Source organism: Echeneis naucrates, chromosome 12, assembly GCF_900963305.1.
Source record: "Echeneis naucrates chromosome 12, fEcheNa1.1, whole genome shotgun sequence".
NCBI lineage: Eukaryota > Metazoa > Chordata > Actinopteri > Carangiformes > Echeneidae > Echeneis > Echeneis naucrates.
Genome location: NC_042522.1, coordinates 5,182,562 through 5,203,627, shown reverse-complemented (window position 1 = coordinate 5,203,627; position 21,066 = coordinate 5,182,562).

The following is a 21,066-nucleotide window of genomic DNA, read 5'->3' as shown; positions in this document are numbered from 1 at the left end:
TCAAAATCCGTTTTCCTTGTGCAAAAATAACACCCCATTTATGAGCAGTCACAACTAAAATTTTAGGTGTCTCTCATTACATTTTACTGGTCATAATTATGTTCATGATGTTACACGGAGAATATAGGCAATATCTTGAATGTTTGGACCGTCCAAAATGTGCGTTCCAGATCGGGTTGCCAACTTCCTGAAGTCGATATAAGGGACACACAGTATGCAAAACAAATATAATGCCTTACGCAAACGAGAGAGTTCTCATAGCTAGCATAGCAGTGGCACAGTGCTGTTTCACTGGTCAGTAAGTCATATTCCAGACAGGCAGCGAGTTAGCAACGGCAATCAGAGCCGCAGAGTTTCATTGTAATAAGATTTGCCCATCGTGGATTTTTTAAAAAATACAGACCAAAGCGCGTCCCTTATCAGTTCAATAAGGAGCCCATCTATTAGTTGATTACATGATTACACATTTTAAGGGACAGCTGGCCACCCCTGTCATTCAAATTATGGCAACTCGTAACTTTGTGATATCAACAGAGTTCAGACCAGACATAACTCCAGTGCAGGATTGTCTACAGTTAAATTTTGACTCGCAGTTTCTTAGTCTGAGATAAGTTTAAATGTGCTGGGTAGAAAATACAGAGCTTAGAACTACGCTGAAGAGCTCTTTATTAATTTGAGTTTTGACCAGTCAGTCATTCAGATGGAGCTATGTGACATTCACATTTTTCAATTCACATTGCCTCCAGTGTTTTCAATAGATGAGCCGGTCCGCTCTTATCTGACTTCCCTTCCATGATAAAACCAAAGCATACAGACAGATTGCTTAGGAGAAACAGTACTACAGCAGCAGCAGCTTCCAAGTCTGATTATCTGGTCTGCAGTGATAAACAACATTAATGAGACCAGTTAGCAAAACCTGCCATATTAACAGTGTCGCAGCGCCAACCATTGCCTGTATTTTAAGACACAGTCAGCTTTGTGCCCTTCATAAACTGCAGAAAGACAGTAACCACAGAATAAAGAGGCTGATGGTGGACTACTTATGTCCAGCCTGTTCAGCAGTTGAATTTTAACTGGGAAAACTCACATGGGAGTTGTAGTAAGACTGCTGTGAGAGACTGTCTCTTATGCTTAAGCCCGCTTTGTATAAAAGATGATTCAGAAATCCACAGAAACTTGAAATGTTTGAAGAGTATGAGATTTCATGGGAAAGATAAAATCCTCTAATGTGAGCAAGTTAAAGCCTGGTGAGTGTAGACCCTGCAGCTGTTAAAATGTGGTTTCAGAATGAGTCAGTGCTTCTGGCCTTCAAACGTTGGAATTTCACTCAAAGTTTCCACATTAAGGGCCCCTAACCTTACAAACTAGACTACAGACCTCCATCTTATGAGATTTGATACGATTTTAGCTATTTTACTGCAGGCAGTGTTTGAAACTTGTGACCAAAATAGACATGCTTTCTGTCATTTACAGATGGGTTTACAGTGGATAAAAAGGATTCCCCCTTCTGCTGGAGACCCTGAAGAATCCTCTCAAAGTCATCTGGGGTCCCCAGATCCCACTTTGATAACCACTAGACTATGGGAAAGGTTTTAGCCATTACTCCACTGTCACATCCCCTTGTGCAGACTGGTGTTCCAGAGTCCAAGTGACTCCTCAGAGGTTTAAACTTGCTTGGCTCGGTTTCAAAGCCCAGTCGGCCTGCCTTTACACACAGTCACCTGCTAATGCAGCATGGTGAAATGAGGCATTACTGGAAGCCACAGAGACTGAGCAAATCAGCTGTCGAGAAGCAGTTTGAGTACTAGCGCTTGATGAGCTGGAGAAGCATTGTGTTCGTTTTGACTTCCACCACTGGCATTGGACCCCTGGCACTTGGCTCAATTTATTCTATAGAAAGCCCTGAACAGAAATGCTCTGCAAATTTCCACAGTGTTGACTTGGCAAATACGTTGTATTGCACAGTTGTATGTCACTGTCAAGCATAAAGGAAAATGATAGTTTGCGGTGAAACAGAAAAATAAAGCAGTTTGAAGCATTTTCTATAAAAACTGAGTGACAGTCAATTAAACTCACCTTCTAAATTATTTGTGACATGCATTTTTGAAGAGGAACTTCTGCCTCACTCACATTTCTTTAGGTTGTGTGTTGCCAAAAACAGATAACAGGAGCAGACTCTCTGTACTCCTAAATTCAATCTGTCTGAGTGTCAGATGGTGAGCTGCTTACCCTGAAACCTCAAATCTACTTGTTGATGTAATGTATGAATTGAGCAACTGAATTTACCACAACAAGCTTACACACCGCAAAAAAAAAAAAAAAAAAGCGTCCTGGAAACTCTTTGTTACTTTCACTTTCAATAGATGTACTTAAATTAGTGCCAAGCAACAAATAAATCATGGAAAAGTGCATAAGAAATATTTAGCAGTACTGCACAAACAGGCCTTTTTTCAGTAGTATAAAATAAAGTGCAAATGGTTAGATTTCATAATTTATTTCTATTTCATTGATATAGGACCAGGCTGGAAATGCTATCTATATCAAGGCACATGAGAATGAGTGCGAAGTTGCTAAATGGTCTCACAGAAAAATGTTCCAGCTTCACTTCCAGTGTCTTCACACACAGCGTTTGTGCTCCAGTTTCCCTGCCTCTCTTTTGTATTTGTCTCAAATTTAGAAGGAGAGTTATTTTTTTTTTACTCCCTGTGAAGCATCTGACCATTTCAAAAAGAAATCACGTTTTATTTCAATCGCTGTGATGCTGAGAAACCTCTTTCCCTGTGTTGTGTGATATTTTGCTAAGCTGTAACGGATATGTGATTTATGTTAAAACAGCCTAACCCAAGGTTATACAACCCTAGAACATATTGCATTTCAGTGTTTTCTATTTAGACAGACATAAATATCTCTAAATCTGCCCCTAATTTAACTCCAACAAAACAAACACAATGTAGAGCTTTTCGCAAAAGTTATTAATTCAATTAAATGCAATTGCAAGCAGATAGCAGAAGAAAAACAGAAAAGACTTTCTGTGTTTTTGTTTGCCTACGATTGTTTATGCCCTGCTCGAGAAGTGTGGTTTTTTTTTTTTTGTGCATGTGACAGAAAAACACTGGCTAGCACTCTTCCAGGAAAAGAACACCAGAATAAATAATGCCAGTAGGAGAAAACACACACCCATACGCACAAACACACACATTTGCAGTTTGATATCAGCATGTTTGGGTACAGCATACATTTCCAATAAGATGCTTCAGTGGTAAACAAATATTTTTCCCTGGCTATACAGTGAGAGAGCAGAAACATTTCAATATGCTGGACTGATGTGTAAACCTTTAAATTTAGTATTTTCCTAATTTCCCACGGTCCAGTAGGGAAATCTGTTTTTCCAGTTTACCGTTTGACCTACATGCAGCAGTGTGGCATAACATTATGACCACCCAACATTATAAGAGTTTGTGTTTGGAGAATCCTAAACGAGCTACCAAACAGCACTTGTGCTAACAGGCACAAAACGCCTTCACTCAGGACTTCTTTCTTCTCCTTTTACACATGACCAGGTGCAAGTAATGAATGCGCATTCACTCATCTTCAGCCGCTTATCCATTTCCAGGTCACGGGAGGGGGGGTGCTGGAGCCAATCCCAGCTCACACTGGGCAAGGGCAGGGTACACCCTGGATAGGTCACCAGTCACCAGTCCAGACAGACAGACAGACAGAGACCAATCACCACCACCACCACCACCACTCAGACCTACAGACAATTTAGACACACCAGTTAACCCAAACATGATGCCTTTGGATGGTGGGAAGAAACCTGAGTAGCCGGAGGAATGGGCATGGAGAAACCCGCAACCTCGTATTTGTGGGGCAACAACACTAACCAACATGCCGCCCTGATTCTGCACACTGGACACAAGTTTTTATTTCCACTACATGTTACACAAGATAACAGCGACTGTAGAATAGAGTCAGCAGAGGCTGTAACTGCTGCAGTGACAGAGTGCACTATGGATAGCTAAACACTCCTTTCAAGTCAAATATATTATATTGTGAAAATCTTCGGTAGCAAGCATCGGTTACGTGCATTAAGCTAAGGCAGGCCGAATAAGAAAAATGCTGATAGTAAGCGAACTCATTAGTGGAACAAAAGGCAAAGTGTCTCGATGTTGTCAGAGGCATAGGCAATCTGAGTTTGCTCTGACGATCATCAATCAGCACAACCCCAATATCAAAAGAAAATTACGTTCACTATTACAGATAAAGGATTGTATGGACATCTCCCCGGTCGTTAACTAACCCTTGCCTGGCCTGACCATCTGTGGGCACAGATGAACAGAACTGTGATGGCATGTGAAACAGCTGCTCCAAAATACTGACCAAAGGTGGTCGTTCGCTCATGTGAATTCTTTCAGACCATCTGAACATAAACTTTTTTACTTTGATCATTCTGCTGCGGCAGACACAGCTTTTCATTCCTACACATCTGCTGGCAACACCAAGTGTCGGCATGCCTCTTAACATGAAGAAATGAAAGAAAGGGGTCTTATATTTAATGTGCCGTTAAAATGAATCAGCTGATCGCTGCTACAGGAAGGGAGGTCCCTGCACTGTCAGGCCTATTTTCACTTCATCTGAGCTCAGCAATTTATTTAACTACAGCTTGTTCCTCAGAGCTGACAGCAGAGATTACCCATACGTGGAGAAGAGAGGTTGTTTCTCAGTTGAGTCTTATGCCTTAGGCTCTAATCAATGAACCACTGTCTGCCCACATCTTTTCAAGTCTCATGTAAATTGTGCATCTTTGTTTATGGCACCATGTCACCATGTCTGTATGTTTAACGTGTTGGGTTTCTTTGTTTTGCTTTTTCGACAGTTTTATTGAGGTGAGATGTAATGTGGGAAAGTCTCTGGCAGCTCTATTATCTGCATGGTGTCAGCTTGTCTGCAACTGCATGCTTCCCTTCTTAGGGCCCACTCTCCCATTCAAACATTTACTTGCTGCCCTGACAAACTCTGTCAAGCCCCTTCTGCCTCTCTGTCAGTGAGCTGCGCTTACTTACTATACTGCTAAATCTGCTGCTTCGAGGCTGCCTACAATATTTTGTGGCCCCTTTACTGAGTGTGTTTTGCAATGTTGACCAAAGATCAGCTTGTATTGTTTTTCACCCGACATGTTTTCAGCTCACTTTTTCTTCACGCCACCTGTTTAGTAAAATTTAGGTTTATAGTCTCTGTAAATATGAGTGAGAATAGCCAAATACAGCTAATTTTATATTTTGATTAATCAGTGCATGTGGTTTGAATCCTAAGTGCTATCTTTCTGTCTGAGTGCTACCTAACATCCACTGTGACTCAGCATTTGATAAAAGTCAGTAATTGGGGGCAAAGTGTAAAATGATTACTCATTCAATTAACCCTCTTAAAGCAGGCAGCTCAAATCACAGCCGGACGTTTAACCTCTCCTGTGAAAGCCTCCCAAACCTGCAGATCAACCTGGAATACAAATGGATGACCAAAATGGAGCTTCCAGAGCAGAGAGGGGAAAAAAACTTTCTGTAGCACATGGCAGCTCAATTAAAAGTGTTATAAATGTGGAAATCATTCTGGGTGCCGTTTAGCCAACCGCCTGGGAGGAAGCAGCAGCAGAAAAATGTCATTTTACTTATGCAGCAAATGAGAGTACGATTAAGTGGCTCTGGAGGCTGAAGCAATCTGCTGTGCAGCTTCAACAATGAATAGGGAGCGCAATACTGCCCAGTAGTGGCTTTTAGATAAAGCACTTGTTCTTCTTGGCAACGGTTAGCTCCTTTCACTTGGAATTACCATTATAGATGACCAGAGTGGGCCCAGTTATTAATGTCTGGAAAGGTCACTCTCCTAGTTCCTTACAGGCAATTACTGTACTTATTGTATTATTGTACTACCTGAAAATTTACATCTAGGTCACTGTATTTGATGGAAACAGAGTGCTTAAGTATAAGAAGATATATGTAGCCAGATTTTACTGAATGGATTTTAGAAATTAAATATACAACACCACGGCAAAAAAAGAACAATGAGTAAAGCTCTAAAAACTCAGAAACAGAATCAGGAAATGGGGAGTGGATTGTTTTATGTCTGGAATGTGTTATGGTATTGTTCAGGATAAATCTAGGCATATTTGAAAAAGAAGTTGGATTCTCAGCTGAGACACTCACATAAGAATTTCCATAAGTTTTGACAGTGTCACAAAAATAAAACAGATGGTTAGTTTACATGGGTTTGACATTTGGGAAATTATATTGGTGCAACAGTTTAAATGATGGACAAGGTAGAGCGGAGTGGCATTTTCTCCTGTCTTTCCTACGCCAAACGAGAAAACATGAGGCATCGAAGCTCCTTTGAAGGATTTAACCAGCTTTTGTTAGAGCTGCCACTTAGATAATTCTAGATAATTTCACTCAATTAGGAAACATTCTAACCAACCCAACCCCCCCCGCAAAAAAAAAAACATAAATAAGGCAGCCAGATGCTCATGTTCCCCAGAGGAATGACTAGTTTTGATGATGACTTTTCATGTATCCATGACAGTATTTTCAGCCTTACTAGATACAAACTATGAATAACAGACCTATGGTTGACTACTTAAATGACCAATTATCTAATTCATTTTAATGTGCCATGCATAATCAACTGCAGCACTGTTGTTGGTTCTTCATCTTGTCTAAAATCATCAGATTTTTTTGTTGTTGTTGTTTTGTTTTGTTTTTTATTTTATCAATAATGAGTGCTGCATTCAGGGCATTATCTTTTATTTTAAACTCTCCTGTCCTCCCACTTTCCATTCATTTCCTGCTACCGCCCTTCATCTCCCTCCTGGCTCCAAAAGGAATCTGCTTGAAACCATCTGCCTCCTGATGCAACAAATGCCTCCTCGAGTCACTAGAGAGAAGGAAAGGAGTATGGGAGGACACAATAGCTCCATTTACAGGAGCAAATTCTTCCTTTTTCTTCTCTTCCCTTCATCCGTCCTGATGCTGAAGCTCCACAAGTTGGATATGGACAGTATACAGTTTCACTGTGGGATAAAGAGAACCAAGTGTTGGCTACTTTGTTGAAGTTGGTTCACAAGGAAATGAATGCTACAGTTCCGGTCATCCAAATGGTCAACTGGTGAGTAATAATGCTTGAGCAATTTCTCCTTTTACACCTCTACTGCTGTCTTCTCAAGTAGTAGTACATAGAGTATGCGTATGTATGTGTGTGTATTCCCTTATTTCTTATTTTATCAATGTTTGCTCTCTGACCACAATTCTTCTGCTTGGCTGCTCAAATTCAGAGGGCTTGGCACTCCGATCACATATCTCTACAGGATGTTTGAAGGGTGTGATAGAGGATGAAACTATTAGTGTTCAGAGCACGGGGCCTGCATATATCAGTAGAGCCTCAGAGAGACAGGTTGGGTTTAAGTCTTTGTTTCAACACTGTGATTGTTCTTGGATCGGGGGGGGGGGGATCCCACTGTTTTCAATAGGAAAAATGACATTTCTGGTGGCATCTCTGCTGCCTTTATAAAACTGATCATGGAAAAATATGTTTATGTATTATGAATGAGTGATTAACTCTTGTCGAGTGGGCCGCTTAGATGCATCAAATTATGTGTATTGAAATTTAATAAAGCAAACACCGTTTAACCTCATGATCATAATCATATAACTAAAAACAGGTCTGTGCCAGATATCCTGTACTGACACAACACACAACAGGTGACTTGGGCATTTATTGATGTTTATGGGACTTTTAACCACACACGTCATGCCAGTGTGAAAGGACAACAGCAGTCATTGGCTTTGTCCCAGAGAAATGACTCAGAGGGTGTGTGTTTGCTACAGAGTGGTAATTTTCTCACAGTGCTGCAAAATACTGCAGAATGATGGGATGGAGTTGTTGCTAAATCCCAGAAATGCGACTATGACACATCGACAATGCGAAAGCTTTCTAACCATGACCATAAAGGCCCACGTACAGTTAAAGTCTTTATCCTTGAGTAAATTATTAATTCAACTAATCAGCTCATCACAATGATGATTGCATCTTTACATATAGAGGAAGGTCACCCTGTCACTTTGCATCCTCGCTCCCTTTATACCATACACTCACATGTGGTCATGTGGACTGGATGGTGTGCGTTACGAGAGAGCCCCAGGTAATCTTCCACTTGCTATACATGGGAAAGATTGCATTACTCTCCATTTGGCCGAGCGCTGACTACACCAAGGGTTTGATTGCCTCCATCTGTAGCCATTCAGACCACATTCTGACAGCAGTGTGTTCTACATGTGTTGTCTTTTTCCCCCCTGCTCCACCTAACATGGACAGAGAGTGTGGATTGTAAGAAGCTGTTGCTGTCAGCAGATAAGGAGCTATCCAAGGTACCAACTCTTACTGCTTGTTACACACATACACACACACAAAAAAAAAAAATCCAGTCGTTCACCCTTGTTCTTCAAATTAAAAACCATTCAAACTGGACTGTACGGTGATGGTGGAGTTTAGATAAGCGTATTGGCTGTATTGTTTGTGTGTCATGTCACATCCTCTTTCTTTATTAGGTTCTTATCTGAATGCTGTTTACACGAATAGAACAAGCAAAGAAAATTGTTAAGATTTTCTTGATATCAATTCCGTTATGGATTTTGCGTATCAGGTTTGTTTGTTTTTTTTACCAGCTCTCTTAACAATCCATTAATTTTCCATTAATTTTCTGTGTGCGGAAAAAAAGAGTACGCAACATGTAAGGCTATCTTCCATAGAAACAAGCCACATTTATTGAAAAGAGCATCTCATCTACAGTTAATCTTTCAATATCAAAACTTAACACAAGTGAATATTAACACCGATATAAATAAGAAAATGCAGAACATGCAGAACAAAAAACAAAAAAAAAAAAAAAAAACTGAGCAGTCCTATAGCCTATAGATCATGCACGAGCTGACAACATTTTTCACAAATTTTGCATAATTTTAAACTAAAAAAACATTTTTAGTCATTCTCTTGCCTCTCCTACCCATTCCCATTTGTCCACTGACTCTGTGGGGCCAGAAAGTAGTCTTTCAATGTATTGCAGGGTCTGCTTGGACACTCAAGAAAACATCCAGTCGCTGACATTGCACTGGAGCTACCTTGCAATAAAGCAACTGCCAAAATGTCTCTTTCTACCTACAAAACAAAGGCTGGAGATGGAAGGAATGTGGACTTACACAGTGAGCAGACAGATAAATAAATGCCTGCACCAACTGGTATAAAGCCCCTTTCTTCACTAAATGGTAATGTTTCTCTGATAACAAAACTTGCTACATTCATCTGGAAGGACACACAAGTGGTGAAATAATTCCATGAAAAAAAATGTACTTTTTGAGAAAATGAAAAATGTAGTGGCAAAGAAAAAGATTAATATCATACAGTGCTTCTACACGGTGAGTTTAAAAACAAAATGTAATAAACTTAATTCTGCTGCTGCTCCTGTGTTGCAACCTGGACATTCTCATAAGAGAAGAATAATGAGTTTACTGACATGAAACGGCTTGGTTTTGGTATGTGAAGGCCCTGAAAACCTACACAGATATGTGCAGTCATGTCATTCTGGTTCGCTGTCCAACTGGGGGCGATACCAAAACAAAAAAGGTGATGGCTAATGCAGTGATGGTACAACAATACAAAAAAAAAAAAACGTATTGAGCTAAACTCATAATTTTGTGGTTCCTATATTAAAAAAGCTAAAGAAAGTAACACTAAGTAACTGTTATGCAAAGATATACTGTTGGGGAACTTTAGGTCTAGATTACGGTAAAAAAAAAAAAGAAATTTAAACCATATTATGGAAATTAAGTATATTTACAGACAGTGCACAGGCACACAACTCCAGAGTATTTAAATCACTTCGTGATGTCTTTTTCTCTACAACCATTTTTGTTACAGAACAAACAAACATATCTCACAACTACTTCAGCACAGGCTGTTGGAGTATCCCATATTTGTGCTCTGCTTCTTAGATGTGAGTAAGACGATTATGCACCTAAGGGAAGTAATCCAGTACCCAACACTACTAGACTATTGCAATAATATACACATATTCCATGGGCTTGTTTCAAATAAAAAAAAAAAAAAGCTGTGAATGCTGCGTCCTTCCACCCTCGTTGACCCCAAAAACTGAGATTACTGGAAATGTGGAAGGCAATTTGACAATGCCGACAGGCATGTTCATTGCAGACCCTTGGCTAATTTCTTGGGGGGAAAAAAAAAACAAAAAAAAAAAAAAACAGAGCTGTTGCCAATCTGAACAAAAACCACAGTGTGAAATCAAGATCACTACCAGTGTGACATGAGAACTCTCAGCATTTTTTGAAATCTGCATCCGGTGTTGATTCAGCTCCACTCAATTATCCCAAAGATATGGCGAATTAGACAAAGTTGTTGCTGCATGGGAACAAACACTATGAAACTATGAACTATGGAAAAGAGCACCAATTAAATACTGACATTTTCTGGGTTCTCATCCGTTTGATCTCCATATGCGAATCTCGTATTTTCAGCTGAGAGAATGGCAATGTTGCCCACTGAAACAGGCCAAGCAGTTACATGACTAAAGTCAACATGATTTCCGACACACATCACAAAACGGACCCTGGAGGATAAAGAATATACAGCATCATCAGATAAGCCTGTTAACTTATATACCGTTTCAACACTGCACTGAATAGACAGGAGACTGTCAAAACAAATTTCCTGATTCCACTCTGCAGGTAGCATAATATAACCTGGAGCAGAGGGACATTTAGTTAATTACATTATCTACATTCTTAACTGATCATTTCAAATTAAATTAGCCAGACATGAGAAGTTATTTTAAGCTGTGAAATTTCACAGTATTTAATATGGAAACTCTACAAGAAAGACAGTGATCTTTTGTGGTCCATTAACAAATGAAGATGCAGAGGAAGGAGACATGGAGACTGGTCATCACCTGAAGGACGTCAAAAGAAGAACCTTTACTAGATTCAAAAGATTTAAATGCTGATGTGACAAGTCAACTGGCTGAGTAATCATGCAGAGAGGCTTGGCTGAAAAAGTTCATGACAATTTAACATAGTGAATTAATTCACATCTGATGAAAACCCACAAACTCGGGTTGGGACTTTAACGATTCCGCTTCCTTCTTAACAGTACCATACTTTACCTACCTACAAATACAAAAAAATTATTGGAACTGTTGCACAGTACAATCATGAGGCAGGAGGCTGATGAAACAAGACCTTAATCTCCGGGAATGTACCATGTTCGACAGCCTGAAAAAGCATGTATCAGCGCTGCAGTTTCATCACAGTCGATGTGCCACCAGTGCAACTGATGACTGCATTCCACTTAACACACTTCGCCTTGTTTTCTTCAAAATTGTTAAAATACAACCACGCTTTAGATGTTTTCTGTCTTGCTTTGTAGCTCATTGTCTCTGTTCCGCATGACCAACGCTCGTGATCTGAGATCAGTGGGCAGATCCACTCAACCCACTCATATATATGGACATGATGTCACCACAGTCACTTCAATGCACGAGCACAGCCAAATGAAAGAAAAATTACACAGCTGCCAACAATCTAATACCCGTTTGCAGGAACCATCAATCCAAAAGTGATGGAGCCAGTTCCGGAACTGGAAATTGAACCCGGTTCCAAAAAAACCGGATCCGGGTCCCAAACCCTTCCCTACAACCACAATCCTGATAAGACCTTTTATTTCTAAATCTCAATTATGTGAAAAATTTACTAAAAGACAATCAAAACGCAAAACTGCTATTTGTACTGTCAATCATAAGAATGACTAATATCAAACAGCTCCTCATAGTAATTTAGGAGAATGGACAGATATAATGCCAACCACAACCTTTAATTTTCTTTTTGATTGTTTCCTGTCTGAGACATTTTGTTTTATGCAATTTTTCATGTGCAAAAAAGGAAAATAAAAATCATAATTTAACAAAATAACAGTAATGTAAAGAACTCCTTTCAACCTTTTTTATGTTTCATTTATTGTTATATACTATAGTAATTTGTGTAGGTTATAGGTCCAGGTCTGAGTAGGACAGAATCTGGATCTAGACCCAGCCCATGCTAATGAACCCTGCTGCTAATGTTACAGTTAATTAATTCTATACTGCTCTATAATAAAAAGAAAAACGCAAAAACATGACTCATCCAGGACGAGGCTTGACATATTGTGTCTCCTCAAGTGAAACTTGAAGTTTATCGACAGATCGTATGGCATGGGATCAATGTACTCGTGTACTCTGCTCAGAATTGGGAAAACTTCCAATACTAATGAGAACAACTTGCAGTAGGCGATTCAATTAGAAACAGTAAAAGTGAGAGGAGAAAAAAGAAATCAAATTCACACGCCAATTTCTTCCTCTACAACCAAACAATCCTCAAACAACGACAGATAAAATCGTTTATTCAGGAGAAACTACAATACAGACCTTGGCAAGCAAAACAAACAATTTAGGCAACTGGTAAGCATTTCAGATGTGGACTCATGAATAAATGATCCTCAGATCTCTAATTTGACATCAAAAAGATATACACTGGGGCCACTATCAAAGGCCTTCAATCTCCACAACTGAGGTGTCACTGCAAAGGTAATAACTTTCTATTTCTCCCTCTTCACAACCCTCCCTCGTTCTGTGGCTCTCTCGTTTCATGCAACACAATGTAATTGCATCTCTCTGCCACTGAATCCAGGGCAGCGACAGTTTGATACCGACACACCAGGCTCACAGACATCCTGTGGGTGTCAGGACATCAGCAAGCTATGGAATTCAACCGCCTGTTGGGTGCACCCCTGCGCGTCAATGCTTGAACAGCAAAACCACTCCTGCGTGATTTCACACATCTAGTGGGCCCCATGTCTTGAAACGGCACAGTCATCTTCATGATCTAAAAGCACACCCATCTGTTTTGGAGAAAAGATTCAGGTAATGCCAGATGGAGGCCTGAGGGGAGCATGTGGGTTTTTAAGCAAACTCTTTATTTTATTTTATTATTTTTTTTTATTAATTATTATTTTTTTTTATCTTTTTTACAGGGAGGATTGTTTTAGCAGCACCACTAAATACAAGAGCCTTGTTTAAACACAGTGATTGAATGAAGGTATGAAGGCTAATTACAAAGGTTTTATCTTGTTTGTACATCATACTGACAAGTGCTACAGACTGCTTAAAGCTTAGGATTTTGCTCTTAAGCTTAGTCATTCACTGATCTGGAGAACACATGACGTTACCACCTCCACAGGTTGAACCTTTACCTCATATTCTCTGGGGCAAAAAATGACTATGAATCAAAACATCCTGATATAAATAAAAGGCAGAGACTGAAATACTTGTCACTTTCCTTTACACTTACATTATATGTACTGTATATTTCTATGTATTTCAACTGCTGTCCACCATTGTGAACCCTCTTACACAATATATTCCCTTGGACTCTGAGCTCAGCAACCAACACAGGTCAACCGTCATGTGAAAGAGTTGCCACCTGCAAAAAATATCCACTTTTAGATTAGTTTCTGTGTGTTTAACTTATTAAAAATGCTCACCAAGGCGTGAAAGATTTAGTGGCTGCATGATCAGAGACCTGACAGCGACGTGATGTGTTGGTGACTCGCAGCTCTTGTCCACATTTTGTATAAATGGTTTGACACAAGGATCCTGCGGGTCACTGAATTTGCTGTAAAATACACCATCAGTGAGTAGCCCGCTGGTAGAAAATGGATGTTAAACACAGGTCTTAATCGGAGTATGGCTGTCTCCTGTCACTGAAAGCCAGCATTACCCATAAGGTATTGTGCTGAGGAAAGAGCGCAATACCTTATTATGCAAGGGAGCAAGCTGTCAGATGTGTGTGAGAGTAACACAGAGATTTCTTATTTAACATTTGCCATATATATATATATATATATATATATATGTGTGTGTGTGTGTGTGTTACCACTCAAAAGGTTTATGGAATTGTAATCACTCAAGAAGCACGCTATTAGTGGTGTACCGACTATCAAAATGAAGCAAATAGAGTTGTAGACACCATTTCAGAGCTTTTCACTCTCTGTAATTGGCATAAACTAAACTGATGGGCTGTGTCTCCACACCACAGGTCTGGTCTGTCACTTGCCCCCCGCATGCCCCATGGAACTGAGCTGCAAATCACAACATATCAGGAAAAATTAATCAAGACACCCCTATGGTAAACAGGCTACTGCTGAATGAGTATTGTTGAAATAGAATTGCCTTTTCTTCTTGAGCTGGATAAGACAAGTATTGCACTGTGGCACAATTAACGTAGTCTCCTGCCTCCAGCTGAATGTGAGAGAAAATCAGAGGCAGATAAAGCACAAGAGGGAGAAGAAGACAGAGCAGCAATAAACCTGCAAATCAACTTTATGCATTCATCCCTCCTGGTTAGTGGTGCACAACAAGCTCAGATGAATAATGGTTAAACATAAATAAAAAAAAAAAAAACTCCATACTTTCTTTGATTTTGAAGCAAAACCGTTCGCTTCATTCAGCCAAGTTACATTTCACCATGAAAGATGGATATGCAAACATAGAAAATAGAAGGATAACTTGGCATCTAGGCTCTAACTTCGGCTCCAACCACATGAAGATAACAAGTTCAGGAAGGCGGGAAACTTTCACTCTAAGGCACATCAGTTAAAAAGCCCAAATTTTCATCTAGCACAGCACATCAGATGAGCTGCTGTATGCTCAATCACCTGCTATGCACCTCAGGCCATACAAATGAAATTTTTAAGTGAAGACGGTTGAATCCAAAACAAGAATACACGCAAGCAGCACCAGTCCAGAACCCAGCAGCAATGCAAAACTTATTACAAAAAGAACATTTACAGCAAATCATAAACAGGATGGAGAAGGTCTTTTCATATATTAAAGAGCAGCAGTTTAACAAGTGGCTCAGTTGGGAGATAAAGCAGGATATCAGCAATAAATACAAAGAAAGAGTTGATTGCTCAAAAAGTGAGATATTTTTTCATTATAATTTTGAAGAAAATGTGAATGAATGTGAAAATCATGAGGACAATATTAAAAGAGAAGCAATAAGAGTTTCAGAGGGAACAAGTCATGTTTACAACCCTGTAGCAGGTAATGGCCACAATGTGACTTCAAAAAACACACAACTAAGACAATTAAGGACACAAGTGCGGGAATGTGCCATGAAAATGCATCCAACAGATCAAGAGAAGGATTGCACCACAAACATACAAAAACAAAAGCAGAGCGTAAGCAGTAAGTACCACACAAATAGAAGCTAAACAACCATAGCAATTGAGTCTGTTGTGCAGTCAGTTACTGACGCAAGCAGCACACATATTCATCAACCAGCAGACACAAGATGACAAACAAAGCAAACAAACAACCGGGACGAGCCAACACTTAATCCAGAAAGTAGCTGTGATTTACCTGAATGTTGGCTTTACTCTTGGGCTGGAGGCTCCTCAAGGTCTGAGACTGGAAACAGGACAGGAAATAGGCCAGGAAATGACACAGGTCACGGACAAAAGCTGAAGTGTCGCAACACAGGAGCACCATGATGCAGCAGGTGAGGGGTGGGGGCGGGGCGATGTATTTAATGGACAACTTGATTGGTTGTTTAATTTGATTTTTCATTTGTGGTTTAATTAGCTGCTTAATATGCAGTTTAATTGGTAGTTTCACGAGTAGTTTAATTAGCAGTTTAACTGGAAGGCCAAAGGGTAGAGTATTAAAATAACAAGGTGAAATGTAAATGTACACACAGACACACAGAGGTTCATTTATTTATATATCCTTCTGATGTTTTTGTTCAAGCATAGTCATTAACAAACTCAGACTCTGAATAACTTATTAGCATTATTAAAGTACAGTATGTATGCAAGGTGTTTTGTCTAAGTTGCATTTCTGGACTTTTTCCTGAAAATCAGGACCTGTTTACTACAGTTACTGTCACCATATGAATAACACATTTATTTATTTATTTTGAGGAAAAAAAAACATAGTGTGCTGACAAAATCTTCATCACTGTGTTTATCCTTTCTTTTCTCTCCTTGTCCTTTTAAGTGAATTTTTGTGCCCAATCCATGTCAACTTTCTCCAGTTTTATCCATAGACAGCAATATTTCCACATGTCCTTGTCCCCACTTCAGCTCTTTGAGCAGTTTTATTTGGTCACTGCTCCCTCTGTAGCACCAGACACCTGCTGTAAAAAGGGCTGTAAAAAGTCAGTTTTTGCTCTGCCTAGTCTTGATTTGTCATCTGCATCTGTAGGTACATCCCTGTGTAATTGTGTGCATAAAAAACTGTTCATATGATTGTAATTTTGTGGAGTTAAATGTAATTTAATTGCTGTGTGGAAAAAAAATTAAGTGTTTTTCATAAAGTTTAATTTGAGATAAGCATGGCAGAGCAAATTATATTAGTGGCTTTGGGCTTCAGTCTGAAGGAGAAAACTTTTGTGCGCTTTATCGGGTAATCTACACTTATTTGTAATGTTTTGTGCGGAGTGAAAAATCTCCGCTATATTCCAAAAATAAACCGTCACAACAGACTGATTTAAAAGCTGAATACAATATAAATGTGAACATGAAATACAAAGAGGTGAGAAATTATAATAATAAAGGAGTGACGAAGATTCATAAATGTAGATGTTTCTAACAAGGGTATATGAAAACTGCCATCGCAGTCACCAGATCTCCCGTTTAATCTGAGGATCAATCTGTCTAACCCCTTCAGTACAAAAGATTGGAGCCTTATTCAATTTTTCTGTGCTCCTCTATGTCCTAATTTACAGCGCAATGGCTTCCCTGATGGCTAAATTAAAAAAAATTAAATGCAAGATCCATTAAAGCTTCAGCTCTGTATGAATCTTGTAGTTGCTGTAGTTCCTTCTTGTGCATGAGACTGAGATATTCTCAAGACAAAGGAAAATGCTGTCTCAGCAAAATAAAAATAATAATTAAAAAAAGGAAACTTGAGGGGAGACAAATATCAAGAGGATATAGCCTTTGGAATGGCAGGTGTGACAGAAGGAAATAGTGGGGGGGGGAATCAAGACAGGCAATTTTTGTTTCAGGGAAGATGAATGTGTAAAGTGTGGCGTAAGAGGCAAATCAAGCAGAGGAGAAGAAGGCGGGGAGATAAAGAGTGAGTGGGAGGAAATAATGGTTGTCAAGGATTAAATGAATAGGGAAGTATTTACTGTAGATCTTCTAAACAAATGGGCATACTGTAGATGAAAGTCTGCTGCTTACCATTGCTTCAAAATGTATTTCAGCCATCAGACTGAACATCAGACTCTTCCATATCAGCTTTGCGACCTTTCATGTGTTGTACCTCTTTCTGCTGCATCTGAGAAAGTAGTTGTCTGCTTTACCTTCATCCTTAATCCAACCATACGCACAGACTAACTTTCTGTGTGCATGCGTACGGATGTGTATATTTCTCAGACACACGTGGGTGTGCACAGACACATACATGCACAAGTTGCTCTTCAGATGTGAAATGAGGTGGGAAAGGAACCGGGAAGCCAGGCAGGCACTCGCAGCTATCTCAGGGATGAGTACAACTGCTCCATTACAAACACTTTTAATGTTGCCGTGGTGTGTCTGACTTGTTTGGGAGTCCCATCGTTTTATTTTTCTTGAGGGTATTGATGCTATTATTCTTCGTAGCAATTGTGTTGCAACTGTGCAATAAAACTCAAGCATCATAAGAATGGCCACACATTAATGAACTGATAAATTAATAGTTGGGTATAAACAGTATTTCAGTGTTTCCCAGCTGGGTTTTTGTGCAACACATTAAAAACCTTAGTAAGCGAATCAGATTACAGAAGTGATAGAGGTGAAAGAAACCAACTCTGCATCTTTTTCAAAGACTTCTAACAGGATTAGTATGAATGCAATATCTTTAATTCACATAGAATGTGTTAATCCACTGATCAGAACTGTGTAGTCTAATGAATCGAATGAATCACTTTTGAAAACAATATGTATTTAGAATTCTGATTTTATTTGAACAATATATTCATGATTATTTTATTCCCATTAAATATGGATGTGGATTAGCTGCAAATTGTGCATTTAATTCGAGTGTCATAGTTAGCAGTCTCAGGAATAAATTATTTCCTTCAGTTGGTTACTTGGCACCAAACTCGACCATTGTTCATGTATTTGGCATATGCATGATGGTTTATATGAATAAGACAGAGACTGAGATGAATATGGAAAAATAGCCCATTAAATAATTGACAAATGATTACACTCAATGTTGTTTAGGGATATGTACCCAGAGGCTGTTTGGTTTGTTTGTGATTGTTTTTTGTTTTGTATTTTGAACATTAAGCATATCTGTCATTGTTTACTATGATAAGTATATGTATATATCTATGCCCTTGTAAGCCCCATATTATGTTCCAAATTATACCCAGATATAAGCACAGAGAGATATGTCAAAACAAGAGAACCTGACCAAGCTCTGGCCCTAAAGGATGCCTGATTACTGTTTGTGTTCATAGTTTTTCATAGAGTATGAGCTTGGGATCTGACTCCCCGTCTTCGACTGACATTCAAAGAGAAATAAAAGAATGCACTGCATCTGATCAGGTAGCATGTCATTTTGTGCAAGCTTTTATGCTGTTCATCCAGTGCAATATTCATTCATTCACCTCCTACTGCTTATCTGTTTCTGAGTCACGAAGGTTGTTGGCGCCAATCCCAGGTGACACTGGGTGAGGTCACCCTGGACAGGTCGCCAGTCCATCGCAGGGCCAACACACAGAGACAGACAGAGACCAACAACCACTCACAGTCACACTCATATCTACGCAATTTCAGAGTCACCAGTTACCCCAAACATGATGTCTTTGGATGGTGGGAGGAAATCAGAGTACCCGGAGGAAACCCACGCAGAAACACACAAACTCCATATAGAAAGGCCCCAGACCGGGAACCGAACCTGTGAGTCCAATGACTTTATTTATATACTTTTTATTAATTTAGTTGCCTGTCATCATTTCCATCAGCCTGAGGTAAGATAATTATCTCTACAATAAATGACCTGCTAAACACTCACATGTTACTGTAATATTGTTATTGTGACAATTGGCAGCATTTTTATGTTAAAGCACTGCAGTGGCAGTACAGGCTGGCGGAGCAATAAACTCTGGTTTAACACAACATCACAAATACAGTCAGTTATTTCATCATTGTCCTGGTTTTAAAGATAAATTAAAAAGTATTAGCATATTTATAGATGTTTACCCGACCGGGTGCCTAAGGCTCATATTGATTTGGCTATACCTTCACAAGCATCTGGAGTCAGTCTCTATGGTGATTAGAAAGTACCTTAGCAAAAAAAATTCCTGTACAGTTCATTCAACAAGCAACGACGACAACAACACAAAAGCATAGCTGACTTCATTCTAGGACTTTCTGAGGCGCAGACAGGGATGAGTCATCCTGTCTTTCTAACCCCCAGTCTGTTTCTCCATCTCTCTTTCCATACTGCTGTGGCAGAAAGTGAGGGATCAGCACTGCTTTATCCAACCCTCCCATTTGGCAGTTCCATTTTCCTTGGCCACTTTGTTACAAACATTAAGTGTTGGGACATCGTTTCCTCGTTGAAATAAACAAACAGCTATGATTGCTATATTCGTTTACCTGTTGTAGCTGCTGCTTCCCCGAACTGAGATACCTCTTTTGTCAATAGGAGTGGCTCTGCCCCTTGAACTTTTTCATTAACACAAAGCTGTCTCATTAACACAAAGAATCTCTCTTTCTCCTATAATCTCCTTCTTTGTAAAAGCGGTGACATTATCACATGATGCACACCAAGCACTGTGCTGACAAGCAATAACAGCAATGAGTGTCACTAGGAAGAACAAAGTGCTTTGTTTTAATGAGCTGCCTTTCAGTTTGAGTCCCCCTCCACCTGTGATGTGAATTACATCTTCCTGTTTGGTGTGTGTTTCTTTTGTGTCTGCCTATCTATTCTTTTAATGTTCTCTTTTAAGTATCAAGGTACTGTGCTTTTTACATTCACTACACTGAAGACTCCATAATATATAAATAGCATCTCATCTGCAGTACATTTTCACATGTCAGTTTTTTTTGTTTTTTTTTTTTTCTTTTCTCTCTTCCATTTGCAGCTATACCTTCACACAAACACCCGCCTGCTTCTGCGACCATGAATTTTAACTGTGCAAGCAGCCTTGCGAAATAAGTGACCTTGTCTTTTTTGGCCTACATTATCAGGAGTGTGCCATGGAGAGGGTCCACTAATACACACTAATCCTCCAACACAATGACCCCAATCCTTTAAATCTGTCAATAGGGAAGCTGATGCTCCAGATTACAGCTCCTGCTGTAATGATACGGAGGGACTCGGTTACTGTCTTCTTGTTTTTTAAGACAAAAACACAGTTTCATGAAGTAACCCTGACTGCTGTCTCTACGGAGTTGTATCTCAATTGATTCAGTCATTCAAAAAATGTTAGGAAAATTATATTCCATTATGTTGTATTGTGAACCATTCCTCCTCAACTCTTCTCAAAGCTTGTAAGCAACGTACAAGCAACTTCAGAACTATGCCAGAGCTGTGATGGAAGCAGATACCAGACTGCACATTTGAGAGCAAAAGGGGTGAACTTTTTTTTCTTTTTTTTTTCCAGTGTAAAGTACCAAAAAAGCTCTAGTGTTTGAGGGGAAAAATCACATTGAGATTGTGTGAAAGCACTGGAGTCATCCAAACAGTGCTGCACTTCTGTCTTAATCATTACTGTGTCTGAACTTTTGAGTTTTGAATCCCATCCCCGGATGATGCTGCAGGTCTGCAATCAAAAGATGCTGTGCCAGGATGCGCTGCAGAGACAACTTTGAATTACTACTTATCTTCAAGGCGAGTTTGTTTACTTCTCTCACTGCTGCTGGACAGATAGATTGCCTGCAAGAGAGAGAGAGTTTATACATGGCAGAAAAGCGCTG